This window comes from Spermophilus citellus (assembly GCF_964194105.1).
Source record: "Spermophilus citellus genome assembly, chromosome: 3".
Classification (NCBI taxonomy): Eukaryota; Metazoa; Chordata; class Mammalia; order Rodentia; family Sciuridae; genus Spermophilus; species Spermophilus citellus.
The window spans coordinates 39,829,494-39,846,852 of record NC_138184.1 but is presented as its reverse complement, the minus strand read 5'-3'; positions in this window follow the sequence as shown (position 1 = coordinate 39,846,852).

The window sequence follows — 17,359 nt, the reverse complement described above, 5'->3', positions numbered from 1 at the left end:
TTACTTAGGAAGTTGTGGAGTTAGTAAATCTCAGACTCAATGAAGGAATTGCTGAGCTGCTCCCCTGTTCTCCTCATGGGACTGGAAGGCACTGACAGGAGGTAAGGGTGTTTAGGAAATCAAGAGGAACATCCCACTCCCCAGCTAGATAGACATTCAAAACTTCAGACCCAGCTACATCTGGACCAGAACTCAGATGTCTGCAGTGATCACTGGGAAGAGCTTGACTCTGACTATACAGACTGGTGTCCACTTCTTTAGACTATACTGATGTGTGTGTGTGTGGGGGGGGGGGAATGGCAGCTGGAATATCATTCCACATCTAGGTAAAGTGACTTGCAGTGAGTTGCCCTTAGGCCAGGTGGGTTCCCAGTAGCATCCATATGTGAGCCAACTTGACAGTGATCACAATCCAAGGAGACTTCCTGCATGGGCATAGTGAAAATCTGACTTGTTGAGGAACAGAATGGGTGTGTGGAACTCACAAGTGGCAAGTTCCAGCATGGAACACACTAGCTCCAATTACGCAAACACCCTGGACCATAAATCTCAGGATGCGAGAGTGAGTGAGTGAGTGAGTGTGTGTGAGTGTGTGGGTGTGTGTGCACACATGCAGGGAAGGATGGTGCTATTAGCATTACCAAAAAACATAAAATACACTTCATTAAAAAAAAATCAGCATATAAATGCCTAACATATCTGAAGGCCACCAGTAGCCACAAATTCTACCAGTCATAAAAGATGTTCTCTTAGTCCTTCTATTCCTCAGTCTCCCCATGTTGATTCTGAAAAAGTCAGAAGGAAAAATGGAGAGAGATAGTGAAAGGAGCAATCATAGCGCCATCTAAATTGGCCCAGTGGACTGGGACAAACTTTGAGCTACATATGAGACTCAATTTAGGCTCAGATCACAAAGGATTGTTTGTTCCTGAAAGTGAGAATCGCCCTCACATAAGACATTTCTGATAACTGAAAGTGATAAAAGAGCTACGTGTATCTTCCAGAAGGTCTTCAGTGAACAGAGAACAAAGGAACAACTGAGAAGGGATCGAAAGAAGTGATGGAAGAAAATATTTTGTTTTTCTTGTGGCAGATTATAATCAGCTAATTCAATAAATTAGAGTTAAAAGATAGGCCCAGATTGTTGAGAGCCACAGCCAAAGGGGCCCCAGCAAACTTCCAGCTGCCAGCAAACTTCCAGCTGCCGGCTGATGATTGGCTCTCAGCAGCCCCAGCAACATCTAGCTGATTGGCTCCTCTGCAGTGATGTTCATTGGGCTGTTTACCTGCCCTTCAGACTGCCAGCTGATGATTGGCTCACAGCAGCCCCAGCAACATCTAGCTGATTGGCTCCTCCACGGAGCTGCTCATTGGGGGACTTCTTTGGCTCTGCCCACACCACCCAGCCAATCAGCCTCAAGAGCAGGAGGATTGTAGGAGGTGGTGAGGTATGTGTGGGGGTGAGAGGCTTGGGGAAGCCAGTGGTGGCAGTTGGGCTCTGAGGGTTTTTTCCTGAGGAGCTGTTTTGTTTGGCATTTGTAGTTCTAAAAATAAAGTTAGTTTCTTTTGACAAGTGGCTTCTGAATTGTGCCCAGCCAGACTGCGGCACCAGATGATAATGAGACAGCTTTTGAAACAATTAGTGTGGTTTTGCAAGATCAAGGGCAAAGAACGAGAGGGAAGGATTGCTTCTTTGTCAAGAAAAAAGGGATTTAAAATGCATCAGGGTGCAATGGTTCTGCATCTGTGCAGCAGGGGGCGCCATAACGTGGGGGCAGCTTGGTGTAGGCAGTAACAAGGAGAGAGTCTTTGAAGGGCTGCTAAGTAAAAACGTGGTATGCCCTTGGTTATTTGTGTTTTCTGGAAGTTCCCAGATGGTTGTTCAGGATCTGAAATGTATCCATTCTAGGAAGAGAATGAGGCACATGAAGAAAATGAAAATGTACTCTTTCGAAAACATAATCCAGGTTGATAAATAAGTTTTACCTGCTCTGAATGCTTCATCAAAACCAATGATGCCTATAATCAGAATTGCCCCATCCTTGTTTAGTTTCCCTGTTTCCAACATCCATCAATTCAGCACTGGATTATGAAATTCTGGATAGCACTCAGGCACCTAATGTGACTATAAAGAAGCGATCTTTTCTTCAGTGGAATTACTCTTTTAATGTTCTTGCTTTCCAATTTGCATCAGTTAGAAGCTGTTAAAGTAACAGCACAGGCATTAGGAAAATAAAGGGAATGTGGGAAGGGAGATTGCTCACGTCTGGTTTTTTTTTTTTTTTTTTTGTTTTTGTTTTTAAAGAGAGAGTGAGAGAGAGAGGGGGACAGAGAGAGAATTTTAATATTTATTTATTTATTTATTTTTCTTAGTTCTCGTTGGACACAACATCTTTGTTGGTATGACCGCTTGAGCCACATCCCCAGCCCACGTCTGGGTTTTATTCATCATGCTGCCTGTTGAGTTTATATCCCCGGCTTCAGATTTATCCAGTTTCTTTTCCTTTATGACTACAGACATTAAGGGCAACCTGTCATCTCTGTAGAATAACATTTGTCATACTCTGAATCTTCCTGGTGCAATCTTTAATAACTGTCTTATGTTCAAGTTGACAGCAAGCAAGTAATAAAATGTCTAATACCATTTTATAGGTCACATAATACAACAGTTTATTTTAGCTCAGCAGGGCACTAACAGGTAGCAGATAATGAAGTCACTACAGATTTGTATAATACACTTTTTCTGAGTTGGCAGCAGCTTTCGAATGGCCTTAGACATCTTCTTTTGCGCTATGACAAAATTAGCACATTTCTCATTTTCTTTTTTCCCAGTGATTCATAACACTAAAGTTAACCTCGGAGATGGTATGCTTCAATTTTCACAACTTGATGTATGTTATTATGCAAACAAATCAACTTTTCAATGGGAGAGAATATCTTTCTCCCAGAACTTCAAATTATACAAGTGAAAGAAGCAATTATTCTAAAACTACTTAGAAAATACAAAATAACTTAAGACATTTCTGTCCAGGGTAGTAGTCACTGGCGACCTGACTTCATTAAAGTTTAAATAGAAATGAATTAAATAAAATTTAAAATTTATTCACTTATACAAGGTAGTGTTCTTTTATTAAGGTTTATCTCCTTTATTTGTTTAAACATAGTTTTTTTTAAAATCATTTTTTCAGAGAGTTGTGTTATTTCTGGATACTGTGCTAATTTTATTCCTTTGCACCTAGTAACTCTGCCCCTATATAGAGGTGGATGCTTTGCAGAAGTTTTAGTTCCTGCTCAACACTTTGAGCTATGGCCCTTCACATGCATCAAAGCCCAAGAGGGGCCATCCTTAAGGCCAATGCCCACGTGTGATAACTGGAAAGCTGAATATTTTCTTTTTTTTTTTTCTCTCTTATGCCTCCTACCCCTCTTCCCTTCTTGATCTCTATCAATTTGACTACTGATAATTGAAATAATTTTTGTTACATTCTTTTGAGGACATACTGGATGTGCCTGGACTCCTGCTGGTTTACTGCCATTCATTCAGACACTTTCTGGTCAGTGACCATCTTTGATCCTTATTGAATGTTCTTTCCCATATTTCCTCCCACATTTATGTATGGCCTAGTTCCTATAATAAAATCTTTATTTTACATACTCCTAACTGAACCCCAATTGAACTCAGAATGATACAACAGATAACTGAGTCTCTGCAGCTGATATGTGACAGAGGACACTTCAGAAGGACTGGCATTTGCGCTAGCCTGAAGGAAATGGTCCCACGCACAAGTGACAAAGAGGCTACTTACAGAAGCTCAGGTCACTGGGACATTTAAAATTAACAGTAAACATCAGGGAAGGTGTCTCAGTGTTGGTGCAGATGCTTCACAATGGTGTGACACACCCAGGCCCTACCTTTAATCCTCCTCACTCTCCTCTTTAATCTTTTATTCTTATGTGAGTGTTTCATTGTCACAAGATGGCTGCCATGTTGTTAGAAATTGTTCAGCTAGTAAGAAGGTGTAAAGAATAAGGCTAGCTACAGATGTCCCTTGCAATTTAATTATTTATTTATTTATTTATTTACAATTATTTTCCAACTGCCCTCTTCTTCTTTCTCATTGGTCAATACTGGGACAAGTGTGTATTCCTAGATCCAACAGAATATGAGAAAGAGAGATCAAAGTGACTGGTTCAGGTTAATCATAGATAATCTCTTGGAACTAGAAAAATGGTCTATCTATAGCTTCACATCAAGGGATTTCTTACTACTGGCTGAACAAAGCAAGGTTCTAAAGAAGGAAAGAAATATATGAGTTCAACGTGCTGCAGAATGCTTCTGAAGTAGGCAGTCAGTAGCATTAGCCTTGGGGTAAAGGAAGAAGAAAGGTGACTTTTGTGGTTTGGCTATGAGGTATCCCCCCAAAACTCATGTTAAACATTGCAGGAATGTCCAGGGTGAAATGATTAGATTATGAGAGTTATGACTTAATCAGTGGATTTATCCATATGAAGGATTGATTTGAATGGATTACTGGCAGGCAGGTGGAGTTTGGCTGGAGGAAGTAGGTCACTGAGGACGTGCCTTTGGGGATTATATGTCCCTTGCTTCACTCTCTCACTCTCTGCTTTCTGGCTGGCATGAACCGAGCTGTATCTCCTCCACCATGCCCTTCCACCATGAAGTTCTGCCTCAAGACAGGCCCAGAGCAATGAAGTTGGCTGACCATGGACTGAAGTCCTGAAACCATAAATCAAAATAAACTCTTTATCCTTTACATTGTTCTTGTTGGGTGTTTTGGTCGCAGTGATAAAAAGATGACTAACACAGTTAGTGAAAGATACAGCAAGAACCCCAAGAGGGCTGGAAAATATAGCACATGGATGACGCAGTATTTGTTGACAAATAAACAACAACAACAAAAAATGCCATGCTGAAATTTTACACTTGATGCTATAAAAAAAATGAAGCTACCAGAATAATTCTAAGTAGAAGAATGTCAAAAGGCTACTTTTAGAATGGGATTTCCTCGAATTTTGGCTTCAATAAGAAAGTAAGCCTCTCTACTATGTTTCCCTTATCATGAAGTCCTCCCCTAAGGAGAAGGAGTGAAGATGAACCTTGGGATACTGGGCCCTTTTTCCACGTGTGGAGGTAACAGATATGCTGCAGGTAACATAGGCTCCTCCCCATGACTCTATGGTGCCTTGGATACACCAGGCCCCAGCTGCTTGCCTAGGAAGACCCCTGTATTAGGGTCCTCTAGAGGAACAGAATCAACAGGAAGTATAATTATAAAAAGGGGATTTATTGGGTGGGCTTACATGACCAGAAGCTGGATAGTCCATAACAGCCATCTGCAGGCTGGAGAGATGGAAGAACTAGTAGCTGAGCAGCATAAGAGGCTGAACCCTCAGATCAATGGTTCTACCCTAGTCAGAAACCAAAGGCTTCTGGAAGCTCCCTGGAGAATCACCTGCAGAGTCCATTTTGGAAGAGTGAACAAGCAAGGGTCTGATATCCTCAGAAGATTGCAGCAGCAATCAAGAACCCATTCAAAAAGAATTGAGCTTGCATCTGCTGCTACTTCCTTGTTCTTCCAACTTCTATTCATCCTATAGGAAGGTGCTGCCCATACTTAGGAAGGGTATCCATTTCAGTTGGCTCTGCCACAAGCCAATCATTCCTAGACACAGCCTCACTGACACACCCAGAAGCCTCTTAATCTTGAGCATCTCTTAATCCATTTAAGTTGACAATTCAAATTAACCAATGCAAACCTCCTCCAGTCAGGCACTCTCCCTGGTTCTACCTGTGTCCCCCTACAGCCTGATAGGCAAGGGTCAGATCCTAAGAATGGAGGAATTGAAATGTTAATGACTTCAGAGCCCTTCCTCCACCCTATCAAAATCACTTACCCCCACCCCCAATCCAAGCTATTGCTAAAGTAATCTGTCCCAGGAATTGCCCTCCCTACAGGGAGTTATAAAGTTGTTAATTAAGTGTGCAGAGCTGCTCCATCCCTTCAGCCCACCTGTTTCCCACTTTTTAGCCATCCCACCCAGCATCTCCTAGGCCTAGTCACACAGGCAGGAAGGAGAAAGATAAGGGGAAGAGAGCAGGAGAACAAAGGAAGCCTAGGACATAGAAAAAGACAAAATACCCTGGCTTCTTGGGATACCAGGATAACAGCTATGGACCCCTTCTCCCTCCTGGGAGAAGTCTATGTTACCCCTTTTTAAAATAAACCCTGCTTTATATGCTCGCCTCTTCTGCTTCTCTAATGTTATACTTCAACATGTGAAGAAGCAGGACTTGTTACCAGCCACCAACGGTATCAGCCCATTGCTCTTCCGCTGGTGCAGGGCCATGAGGCTGGGAAGGACACCAGAGAAGTCCTTCTGATCCAGGTCCAGGACAACAACAGGTCTGCTAATTTTTTTAAACAGGTCTACTTGGGCTCATCTATAGTTATTTACATATTTTTTAAAAGGACAAGCAATATATACTGCAAAGAAACCAACGTCTGTGAAGGATCCTGCTTTCCAAATACACTGGTTCTAAACTATAAAATTTTATATTTGATCTGACTGGGAGGCACATGTGGCTAATTATTTCCATCATAATTGATAAGAAATAGTGCATAGAACTTTTTCTTACCTTAAATTTTTATACCCAGAAAAAATGATTTCTGTAAAACTTTCCTCCAATGCCATCTTTGGACACATTATAACAGGAGTTTAGAAAAGAGTGAGGCTAATTTCAAACCAACAAACAGCTAAAGTGGTCCCAGGCAGCCCATGGTCACTCAAGGTTTAAGGGCATGAACATATAGAACATGAATATATAGAACAGAAATGAGGAAGAAAGAAATTTTCAAATGAAATAAAAATATCTGTAATATTGACACTTGGTTAAGGGTGAGAGGAATCTCAATCTTGAATTTTGCAGGAAAGTATGGAATTAACAAGCAAAGAGCGCTGCAATAAACTAGATTCTATCAATCACTTTTATTAAGCTCTCTTCTTGTGTCTCTTCAGAAAGCCTTTATGACCCTGAAACTAAGAAATAGTTTTAATAGCACAGATATTAATCTATATTAAGAAAAAAATGAGAAGGCTGGGGCTGTAGCTCAGTGGCAGAGCGCTTGCCTTGTGCATGTGAGGCAATGGGTTCGATCCTCGGCACCACATTTAAAAAATAAAATAAGGACATGCTGTCCAACTACAAAAAAAAAAATGAACCCATCATTGTACAATCTACTTAAATATAAATCTTTCCACCTGCTCATTCACCAAATCTATGAACATAATGGTCCATTGACACTATAAACACTCAAAAAGGTAATATCATATTTATGAAATATTCAGTCCTGTATAGCAAACTTTATTTGCCTAGATTTTCAAAGGGTTGACTAGGTCTATAATGCCCCTTCTTTTCCTCTCTTCTTTGCTTTACAATGTAAATTCATAATATTTGAGAAATAAATAACTTTTCAAAGTTGCCATCCTAGTCCTCAGTATCTCTAGATCCTCTTCATTAAATTCCTACCCAAAGTGGGAATCCCAGCAACATAAATGGGAGATGACAACTTATCTGAACATTGGACACTTAATATTTTTCTGAAAGAAAGGTCAGATAAAACTGGCTTTAAAAAAAAATGTTTCTTTTGCTGAGAAGAAACTTTTTAATTTGAATCCATCCCATTTATTGATTCTTGGTTTTAATTCTTGCACTATAGGATTCTTATTAAGGGAGACAGGGCCTAATCCCACAAGATGGAGATTAGGGCCTACTTTTCCTTCTATTAGACACAGAGTCTCTGGTTTAATTCCTAGGTCCTTGATCCACTTTGAGTTGAGTTTTGTGTATGGTGAGAGATAGGGGTTTTATTTCATTTTGTTGCATATGGACTTCTAGTTTTCCCAGCACCATTTGTTGAAGAGGCTATCTTTTCTCCAATGTATGTTCTTGGCACCTTTGTCTAATATAAGATAATTATAATTTTGTGGGTTAGTCTCTGTGTCCTCTATTCTGTACCATTGGTCTATAAGTCTGTTTTGGTGCCAAGACCATGCTGTTTTTGTTACTATTGCTCTGTACTATAGTTTAAGGTGTGGTATAGTGATGCCACCTGCTTCACTCTTCCTGCTAAGGATTACTTTAGCTATTCTGGGTCTCTTATTTTTCCAGATGAATTTCATGAGCAGCACCATTCACAGTAGCTAAACTGTGGAACCAACCTAGATGCCCTTTAGTGGATGAATGGATAAAAAAAAAGTAGCATATATACACAATGGAATTTTACTCAGCAATAAGAGAGAATAAAATCATGGCATTTGCAGGTAAGTGGATGGAGGTGGAGAGGACAACGCTAAGTGAAATTTGACAATCCCCAAAAAACAAATGCCAAATGTTTTCTCTGATATAAGGAGGCTGACTCATAGTGGGGTAGGGGGGAGCATGGGAGGAATAAATGAATTATAGATAGGGCAGAGGGGTGGGAGGGAAAGGGAGGGGCAGGGGATTAGCAAGGATGGTGGAATGTAATGGACATCATTATCCAAAGTACATGTATGAAGACACGAATTGGTGTCAACATACTTTATATACAACCAGAGATATGAAAAATTGTGCTGTATATGTGTAATAAAAATTTTAATGCATTCTGCTGTCATTTATTTTTTTAAAAATCAATTAAAAATGTCATCCAGCTGTATACTGCAGGTCACTGGGGTGACTGAAGAGATATTTCTGGCATTCCTCTCTCAACTGTGCCTTTGATTATTAAACCCATTTCAAACCTGTCTTCACTGCTCCTCCGCCGTCTTTCCTGGAGCCATCTTTAAAGATAATTCTATTCATTTCTCTACATGTCTTTCATTTCCTCTGTAATACTACAGATAATAATCACTATATGATGGGTTAGCTCAACAGTAAAAGGTACTTGGAAATGTCCCTGCTTGTGTTTGAGGAGGCTCACATTCGCCGATGTTGACAGGTGAAGCTGACATAGGGAATGTGTCTTTTATCTGAGGACCCTCAGAAGATCAGCAAAAGCTCCAGGTCTGTTCCTCTCTGGGTATGTGCAGTTAATGACCTGATCCTCATGTCCACACTGTTCCTGCTCTGCCTTTAGTACCTGGTTAATTTGAGGATTGCCTCATTATAGGTTCCCTCAACAGATGTCAAAGATTGTCAATGCATTGGACCTCCAAAGTCTTCCTTCAGCAGCTGATTCTGTTTCCAAGGGATCTATCTGTAGGAAGCTATTTAGTTCAGAAAAAAAGCATGATGCAAAGTTCTTTCCTTGGGAAGGGTGATGATTTGTACCTAGAATGCTCATGGTTGATAAACTATAATATTATTTTCATTTCAGTATCTCAGTGACCATGATGAAATCAAGCACTGACTAAGTCAGGAATTAGTCTCCATTATCACAATTAGTGTGAGAGAAAGTGACTGAAGCCACCCTTTGGTGAATGGAGGATGAGAAAGGGTAAAATTTCTTAAGTGGACACAGAAAATTCCTTATCTAGATGTGGACAAAAGCCATGTATAAAACAGATAATGTGGCATTATATATTTTCACATTTAATATTCTCCTTGGAAGGTATTTGTGGATTGAAAAATAAGGAGGATTGTCCATCTTAATAAACTCAAGATTTTGTTCATACAAGTGGTTTCTTCCACTCCTTTAAGCAAAATCAAGCATCCTCTGAAGAGTCCCATCAGGATCACTAGATCTAAGATTAACAAACTACTTGCTGGAGAGCAGGCACTTAAAATAGCATCACACTCCCCAACCCTTCCTTCTATGGGTGATGATTACAGAATGGCAACTTTTTAAAAGCCAAATGGTTTTTAAATCTGATATTTTTTAATACAAACAAATCAAAATTGAACAGAAGAAGTAAAGGAGAAAAAGTTGAAGAAGAAAGGAGGAGGAGGAGGGAGGGAGAGAAATGAAAGGTATAAATCAGAAAAAGTAAAAAGAGAAAATGTTCAAGTTTCGGGGAGGGGAGGAAAGAAGGGAAATGGAGAGCAAATAAGGACACTGAGAACAAAAGGAAAGGTGTAGGTTAGGTGTCTAGTGGCACAGAATACACATCCTTCCTTGAGGCAATGCTGTTTGATTCAAAATCGAGGTTCCCTGGAAGACTCAGCAGCCAAGATAAAAGCACTTGCTTTGAGCACACAGTGGAGAGAGGCCACCAGCACCCTCACGCCTCTCAGATGGCTTCCAGGCACTGTCATTCCTGTCAGAAGTTCAGGCTTCTGGCTCCAAGCACCTGAAATCAGCAGTGAACTAGAAAGCTCTTCCTTAGGGGGGAATAAAAAGAAAAAGCAACTCCCTTCAGAGCAGAGCCTAGCAGAACTGGAAAGGCGGAAGTTGCCCTCGGAATGCACCTGCTTGACAGAAAGCTGGATTCTGGTCAAAATCAAGACCTCTGTCTTTAAGTACCAAATAATGAATGAAAATCATGAATGCCACCAAATCCAACGATATCTTCCATTCAGATCCCTTTGTTGTTGTTGTTCATTTTACAAAGTACTTTAAGTTAAAATTAGTTTTATATTAAGAAGAGATTAGCAGTGAAAAAAGAAAAATAAGCATAATTTCCTAAGAAGCAGAGTGGGGAGAGAGGGTGGAATACCATTACTTCTCCATTGTTATTGCTCTGTTCCTTATGGTAAAAGTAGTTTAAATTTCCAGAAACTTAATCTGTCCTGAAATTTAATAATTGTTTTATTTTTTTAAAAGTGTAAAAAGCCATATTCAACAGACTTTCTAGGGGAGAAAAAAAATCATTGGCAAGGAATCAAAAAGCAAGGGTTCCAGCCCCATTTCTGCCACCAATTATGAAACTGTGCAAATAGTGGAGGTTTTTTTTTTAATTTGTTTGTTTGTTCCCTTTACCTATGACAGGACATAATAACAGCTGCCCTATTTTACAAGTTTTCAGTGGGAATTAAAGGAATGGGGAGCATGCCCAGCAGGGATTAAGAACTGTTTGCTGAATTGGGGAAATATATTTGGAAACTCTCTGAGTAGGTAAAAGCACACTATTTTTAGTATCACAAACATTACAGAGCTGTTTTCCCTTTTTAAATTCCTGGTTTAGTATAAGAGGTTAGCTGCCAAAGCCATGCATATACTTCTTAAAGGCAGTATATCTATTTGTGACAACAAAGGTTTTCTCCCCTTTTTTAAACAAACAAGATTGCTTTACATCATTCGTGAGTGACTTCCTGTTCTTTAAAAAGGCAGTTTATCTTCATGTATTGAAAGGAACATCATTATTAAAAATCTATTTCTTTTTTTCCCCTTGATTGCCCTAAATCCCATTGATTTGATGTTTCTTGCAAATTTCTAGGGAACTAGAAATTTGGCTTCAGAGCCAAATCTATGCCCTTAGTTACCCTTTGTAACCATTAATATTTTTCTAGTCCTTTTTTTTTTTTTTTTTTGATGCTGTGTACCTACACAATGAAGATGTTTGGAGAAATGTTCCCAATGGGTTTTACAGAAACAAGTGTCAACAGCTGTGCAATTTGCTTGCCTGTGCCACCTCATTTGCTCTGAAGAAAAAAGGCAAAAACAGGCTGATCCCACCATGATCAGCTAGAATGAAGGCATTGATTATGTCAATGCAAAAATAATTAGATACATAGTGACTCTAAACAGCCTTTCAAACATTTCAATAGCTGTTATTCTGTCCAATGCTATCATCTAGCCCTTGGCAGGGAGTCCAGCTCTCAATTATTATGTGGATAGATCTAAACAAAAAGCATCTAGCCTATTGCCTAATTTGAGAAAATTACCAATAAATGATAGTTGGGCATGAATCTTGTATATACATTACTTTGGATTGCTATAAGAGAAAATTACATAAGCAGACTCTTTCTCCTTTTTAAAATTCCCGATTCAAACCTCAAAAAATATTGCCTAATATTTCTACTTTATTTTCATAGCTTGCTTAACCTTGACAATAAGGGAGCCTTTCTCCTTCTGCAAACTTTTATGCTTATGTTTGACCTCTGTGACCATTTCACTGACTGACACTCAGTACTAAAGGTTGCTAGCATGTCCTGTCTTCCCAGCACAGAGGAATCTCACTCTTCCCACTACCATGTTCCCTTCTCAGGAAAACAGGAAAAGATCTGTCTGTCAAAGGAGCATCCTTCTACTGAATGCTGGACCAATCCTTTCATATCTTCATGCAGACTTTGTTCCTTTTGTTAATAGTGGTTCTGAGATGAACAACATCAGCTTCGCCCAGAAGCCTGAATCAGAAACTCTTGGGTGGGGGGGGGAAGGAGTGATTCTAAGTATGAGAGCCACTGACGTCATCCAGTGGTCCTCTATACTAACTGCGTATTTGAGTCATACAGGGAATTAAAATGAGGTACACGAACACAATGCACTGAGTTTTACTCAGTTACAAGGAACAAAATTATGTTGAGTAAAAAAGCCAGACTCATGGTCTTTCTCATATATGAAAGCTAGAGAGAAAATAGATTTAAAAAGGGATTTCATGAAAATAGGAGGGAGACCAGCAGAGGATAGAAAGGATATCAGGGAAAAGGAGAAGGAGAAAGAAAGGAGAGGTACTAGGGAATGAAATCATGTTAAGGACATGTATGAATAGCTCACAGTGAATCCCACTGTTGCGTTTAATCCTAATACACCAATATGAAAATGCCAATCCCAAGGCCCCATTCCCAGAGATTATGATTAACTATTCTAGGATTAGCCTGGACATTGGTATTTCTTAAAATCTTTCCAAAATTCCAACTTGATGCCAGGGTTAAGACCAATTATGCATTTCTCTCCCCTATACTGTCAGTCTCATTCTAGCACTGTATTATCCCCAGTAAAAATATGCACATTAAAATTACTTGACTTTGAAAAAAAATTCTCCTTCAGATACCCTGAAAATTCCCCTCTAGAGAGTATGTATCTGAAACCATATACAATCACTGTTATGGGTTAGATATGAGGTATACCCCAAAAAACTCATGTATGAAATAATGCAAGAACTTTTAGAGGTAAAATGACTGGGTTATGAGAGTCTTAACTGAATCATTTCATTAATCCACTAATATGGAATAAATGGGCAGTAACTTTAGGTAGGCAGGGTGTGGCTGGAGGAGGCATGTCAATTCTGTTCTTCTCTATTTGCTTTCTTGTTGCTATGTTCTGAGCAGCTTTCTTCCACCATGATATTCTGCTTCATCTAGGGCCCAGAGCAAAGGAGTCAACCCTCTATGGACTGAGACCTCCACAACTGTCAGCCCCAAATAAGCTTCCTCCTCCATATTGTTCTTGTCAGGTTTTTGGTCCAAGCAATGATAAAACTGACAAAAACAACCAGGTCACCCCCTTCATCTCCCACTAATTCTTCAATGCAATTCAATCTGAATTCAATTCTCAGCACTCCATTGAAAGTTATCCTTCAAGCGTTGCTTAGGAACTCCATCTTGCCAAACCTAAATGCTTCTCTGCCCTCATGAATGCCTTTCACCTTCTTCTGTCTCCTTAACTCATTTTCGTCCTTGGATTTCATGACACACCATATCCTTGATTTCCTTCTCCTGGATGACTGTTGATTAATCTTTGGTAAGATCATCCTTTACTGTTCAACTGGCAAGATTTGGAGAGCCTCCGGGCTTATGTCTGATCCTCTTTTCCTTCTTTCATTCTCTTCCCAAAGATAATTTGACCTTTTCTCTTTGAATGTCATCTAATTTAAAACCTCATACCTATCCCAGACTTTTCTCCAAGCTTCCATTTCTCTCTTGAAAATCTCAGAGGCATCTCCATCTTCACAGAGACAAATCCAAGTTCTTACCTGCAACACTCCTAGGCTTCCCCAATTTAGTAAGTACCATCACTATCCACCCGGTTCCTTGAGCTGAATGTCAGTCTCTGGATGTGGTAGAAACATTCGTTCCTTAATTCCCCACTGCCAAAAGAAGAGCAAGTCCTATAAATTCAAATTTTACATCTGAAATTTATCCATCTCTTAGCACCACTAGTACCATATGAGACTAGACCACTATTATTTCTTGTCTCCACTAATGTTTTTATATCTCAATTCCTACTTCTAGCTTGGTCCCCTTTTACTCTACTCTCCACTGAACTGCCAAAAAATAAAAAATAAAAAAATCTGAAAGCCTAAATCAGATCTTGTAACTCTGCCACTCAATACTCTTCATTGGTTTCTTATTTTGTTCATATTGAAAGCACAACTTCTCACTGCATTATTGATTTAGTCTTTACTTATCCCTCTAATTTTTCATGTCCAACTTTTTTCATTTCACTACTCTCTTACTGATTTTCTGTTATATCCACCTGTTATCTGTTAGAAACATCCCCGGGTCCACTCCCAATTGGCTATTCTAATAGCTGGCTAAGTTTTTAATTCTGTGGATGTCAGCTTGACACTTTATTATAGAAAGAGGTTTCCCACACTCAATCCACTTAAAATTGGTCTTCCAGAGTTATGCTGTACTGAGACTTCCCTCACTGTGGAATTACAAATTGTAAGGATGTATCTTTTTGTAACTTTTTTTCCAGTTTTATCCATAGCATCTGTCAAAAAACATGAACCAGAGAAAGTGTTCAATATTTTATATTTATGATTTTTATATTCAGAATCAATAATTACTCTTTCCTCTCTAATAACAAGTTGAAAAATATAGTGATTACTCTTGAAAAAAATATTTGAAGTTCAGGATCCTATTCTCCATAGGCCACTTTAATAGTCTTTACAGTCATAACAAATTTTTTTACAAATAAATAAATTTAACAATAAATATGTATGAATGAAACTGCTTCTGTCTACCTCTGAGTAACATGATGTTAACATACAAGAACCACCTTCAAGTTCTTAGCACTCTTAGGTTAGAGGTCCTGGTTGAAAATATATACAAGTTTTCTTCAGGGATAGCTCAAGATCTTACCATTAATAACAAACATATTTATAGGCAAACAAAAATAAATAACAGAACCATCAACATAGATTTTGCTATATTTCAGTATTGATGTCTGCTTTTATTTTAAAATTTGTATGAGTGTTTTCTTTCCTTCATCACTGTATACTGCACCAAGAATAAATTCATCGGGAGTAGACTCTATTCCCATAAAAAAATTTTAATTTAAATTCTTCTCTTGCCTTCCCTGTTTTTTCATTCTCCTCAAAAGAGCATCTTTTGGGGATAAAGGTTGAACAAGTAAAAAATAACTCAGACATGACAGATAAAGTAGAATTGTGCAATATTAATAATTAACAGAATAAATCATCAGTGTTGATGTGAATTGGTCAGGTTCTGCCATGACTGAATAGGTTATGTTCCTTATCAATATATTATTCCAGAAATTGGTCTTATTTTGTCTTATTAAAGGCCCACTGAGGGTAAGGGCCTGCATCTAAATGCAAAACAGATTTCTCATTTAACATTTCCCTTGATGCAAAGAATCAAGCATTTCATGTTTTTTTGGCGCATGTTTGTTATTGTTTTAGTTAGCATTTAATGATCTCTTCATACAGAGATTCCTTTTGGCAGATGTTTCCAAGTGAAATCCTAGCTGCCTACATAATTTCTCCTTAAGGAGCTCTTCCCAACAACAACAACAACAACAACAACAACAATGAAAATGGGAAGAATAGAATGTCTTTAAAGCGTCATCCAAAATTATGTTGTATCAGATAAGGTTAGTTCCTATTCATTCATTTAATCCTGGGTGGCTTCCCTTTTTGCCAACAATTCTTCTTGTTCAACTTCTGATAACCTCTGGAGCATTTGCACAAAATGACAATCTAGAGAGCCCATGGCAAAAGAAAAAAAAATAGGGTTGGCCAAAGAAGATCATATATTTTTATTAGATTAGGCTGAAAATGATCCATCTTAAATACCCCCTGAGATGTATGGATACCATATTAGTTTCTCTGGATTCCTATTGATGAATGGTAAAATCACAGGACAATGTCCTAAGTCCGTTTTCTGACATATCAATACAGCTGAAAATGCAAAGATTAGGATCTTTACCAGACTCCTTTTTAAACATGACCAAACCATACATATATATATTTTTTAAAAGATACGATCAAGAATTTTTATGCTGTGGTTTCTTGGTGACTATATTTTTAGAAGAATGTTGACAAAGTGAAAGGCTGAGCGATTCCATAATGTGGCACTATAACGTGAAGGAAGTCATCATTTGGTGACATCTTAGATGATGCCACCCAGGCTCACCAAGAGGAAATGGTCCTCTTGTGCATATGTATCCTTCTCATTTATTACTTTTATTCCTGCCAAAAGATGAGTGGATAAGGACATGCTATTGATACATTTGTGTCTCTAATTTCACACATGAGAGATTCTCCGCACTTTATGAGGAACATCTTGGAAGACAGACTATTTAGCAAGGCAAGGCAACTCAGCAGCAGAAGCAATAATGCCTGGTCACTTTGTTGACATTATCTTCAAAACAGAAATCTCTAATAGTGACAGGTGACAGCAATCAGCACAAGTTCAACCTACTTCTCAGGCACGGCTGTCAGGAACTTGTATCATAAACAGTGGCAGTTGCAGAAATAAATGTCATAACTTTGATGGATTTAGGAAATAAATCTATACAGAATCTAGCTTCAAAATAATATAGACATATAAGCAAGGAGGAGTTCCATAAAGCTTGATATAGAGACCCTTATGCCTAAAATTCTGAATACAATTGGGCTTCTAAATGAGTACAGTTTCAAAAATATGTCCATATGAACCTATTTCCTTTTACTTGAAATGTGTTCTTTAAGATTCTTTCTTTCTTTCTTTCTTTCTTTCTTTCTTTCTTTCTTTCTTTCTTTCTTTCTTTCTTTATTGTTGTTTTTGTTTGAAACAGGATCTCACTATGTTGCTCAGGCTGGTCTTGAATTCCTAATTCCAAGCAATTCTCCTCCTCTGGCCTCCCTAGTAACTGGGACTACAGGCACAGGCCACTGTGCCCTGCACCCCTGCTCTTATCTCAAAGACGAAAACCTTTGTTTTTAGAATAACCCAGAACTTCAGTGGAAGATGCAGGAGACAGAAACAGAATCAAAACTGCCAAGAAATGTGAACAGAGCCTAGATCAAAGAGGAATAAATGGAATAACTAAGTCACGGAGCACGGGGGAATCGAGACTTACACACCCTAAGATTGAGCACTATGGTACACAAATGGCTGTAGCACTTCCTTCACCATTAAAAGAAATGAGCTGGTGAAAGAAAACTATTCACAACAACCTGAAAAAAAAAATGATCCCACTCTGGGCCATATTTTTTAAATAAGCCATCAGAGTAAAAGCTGTCCCTGCAA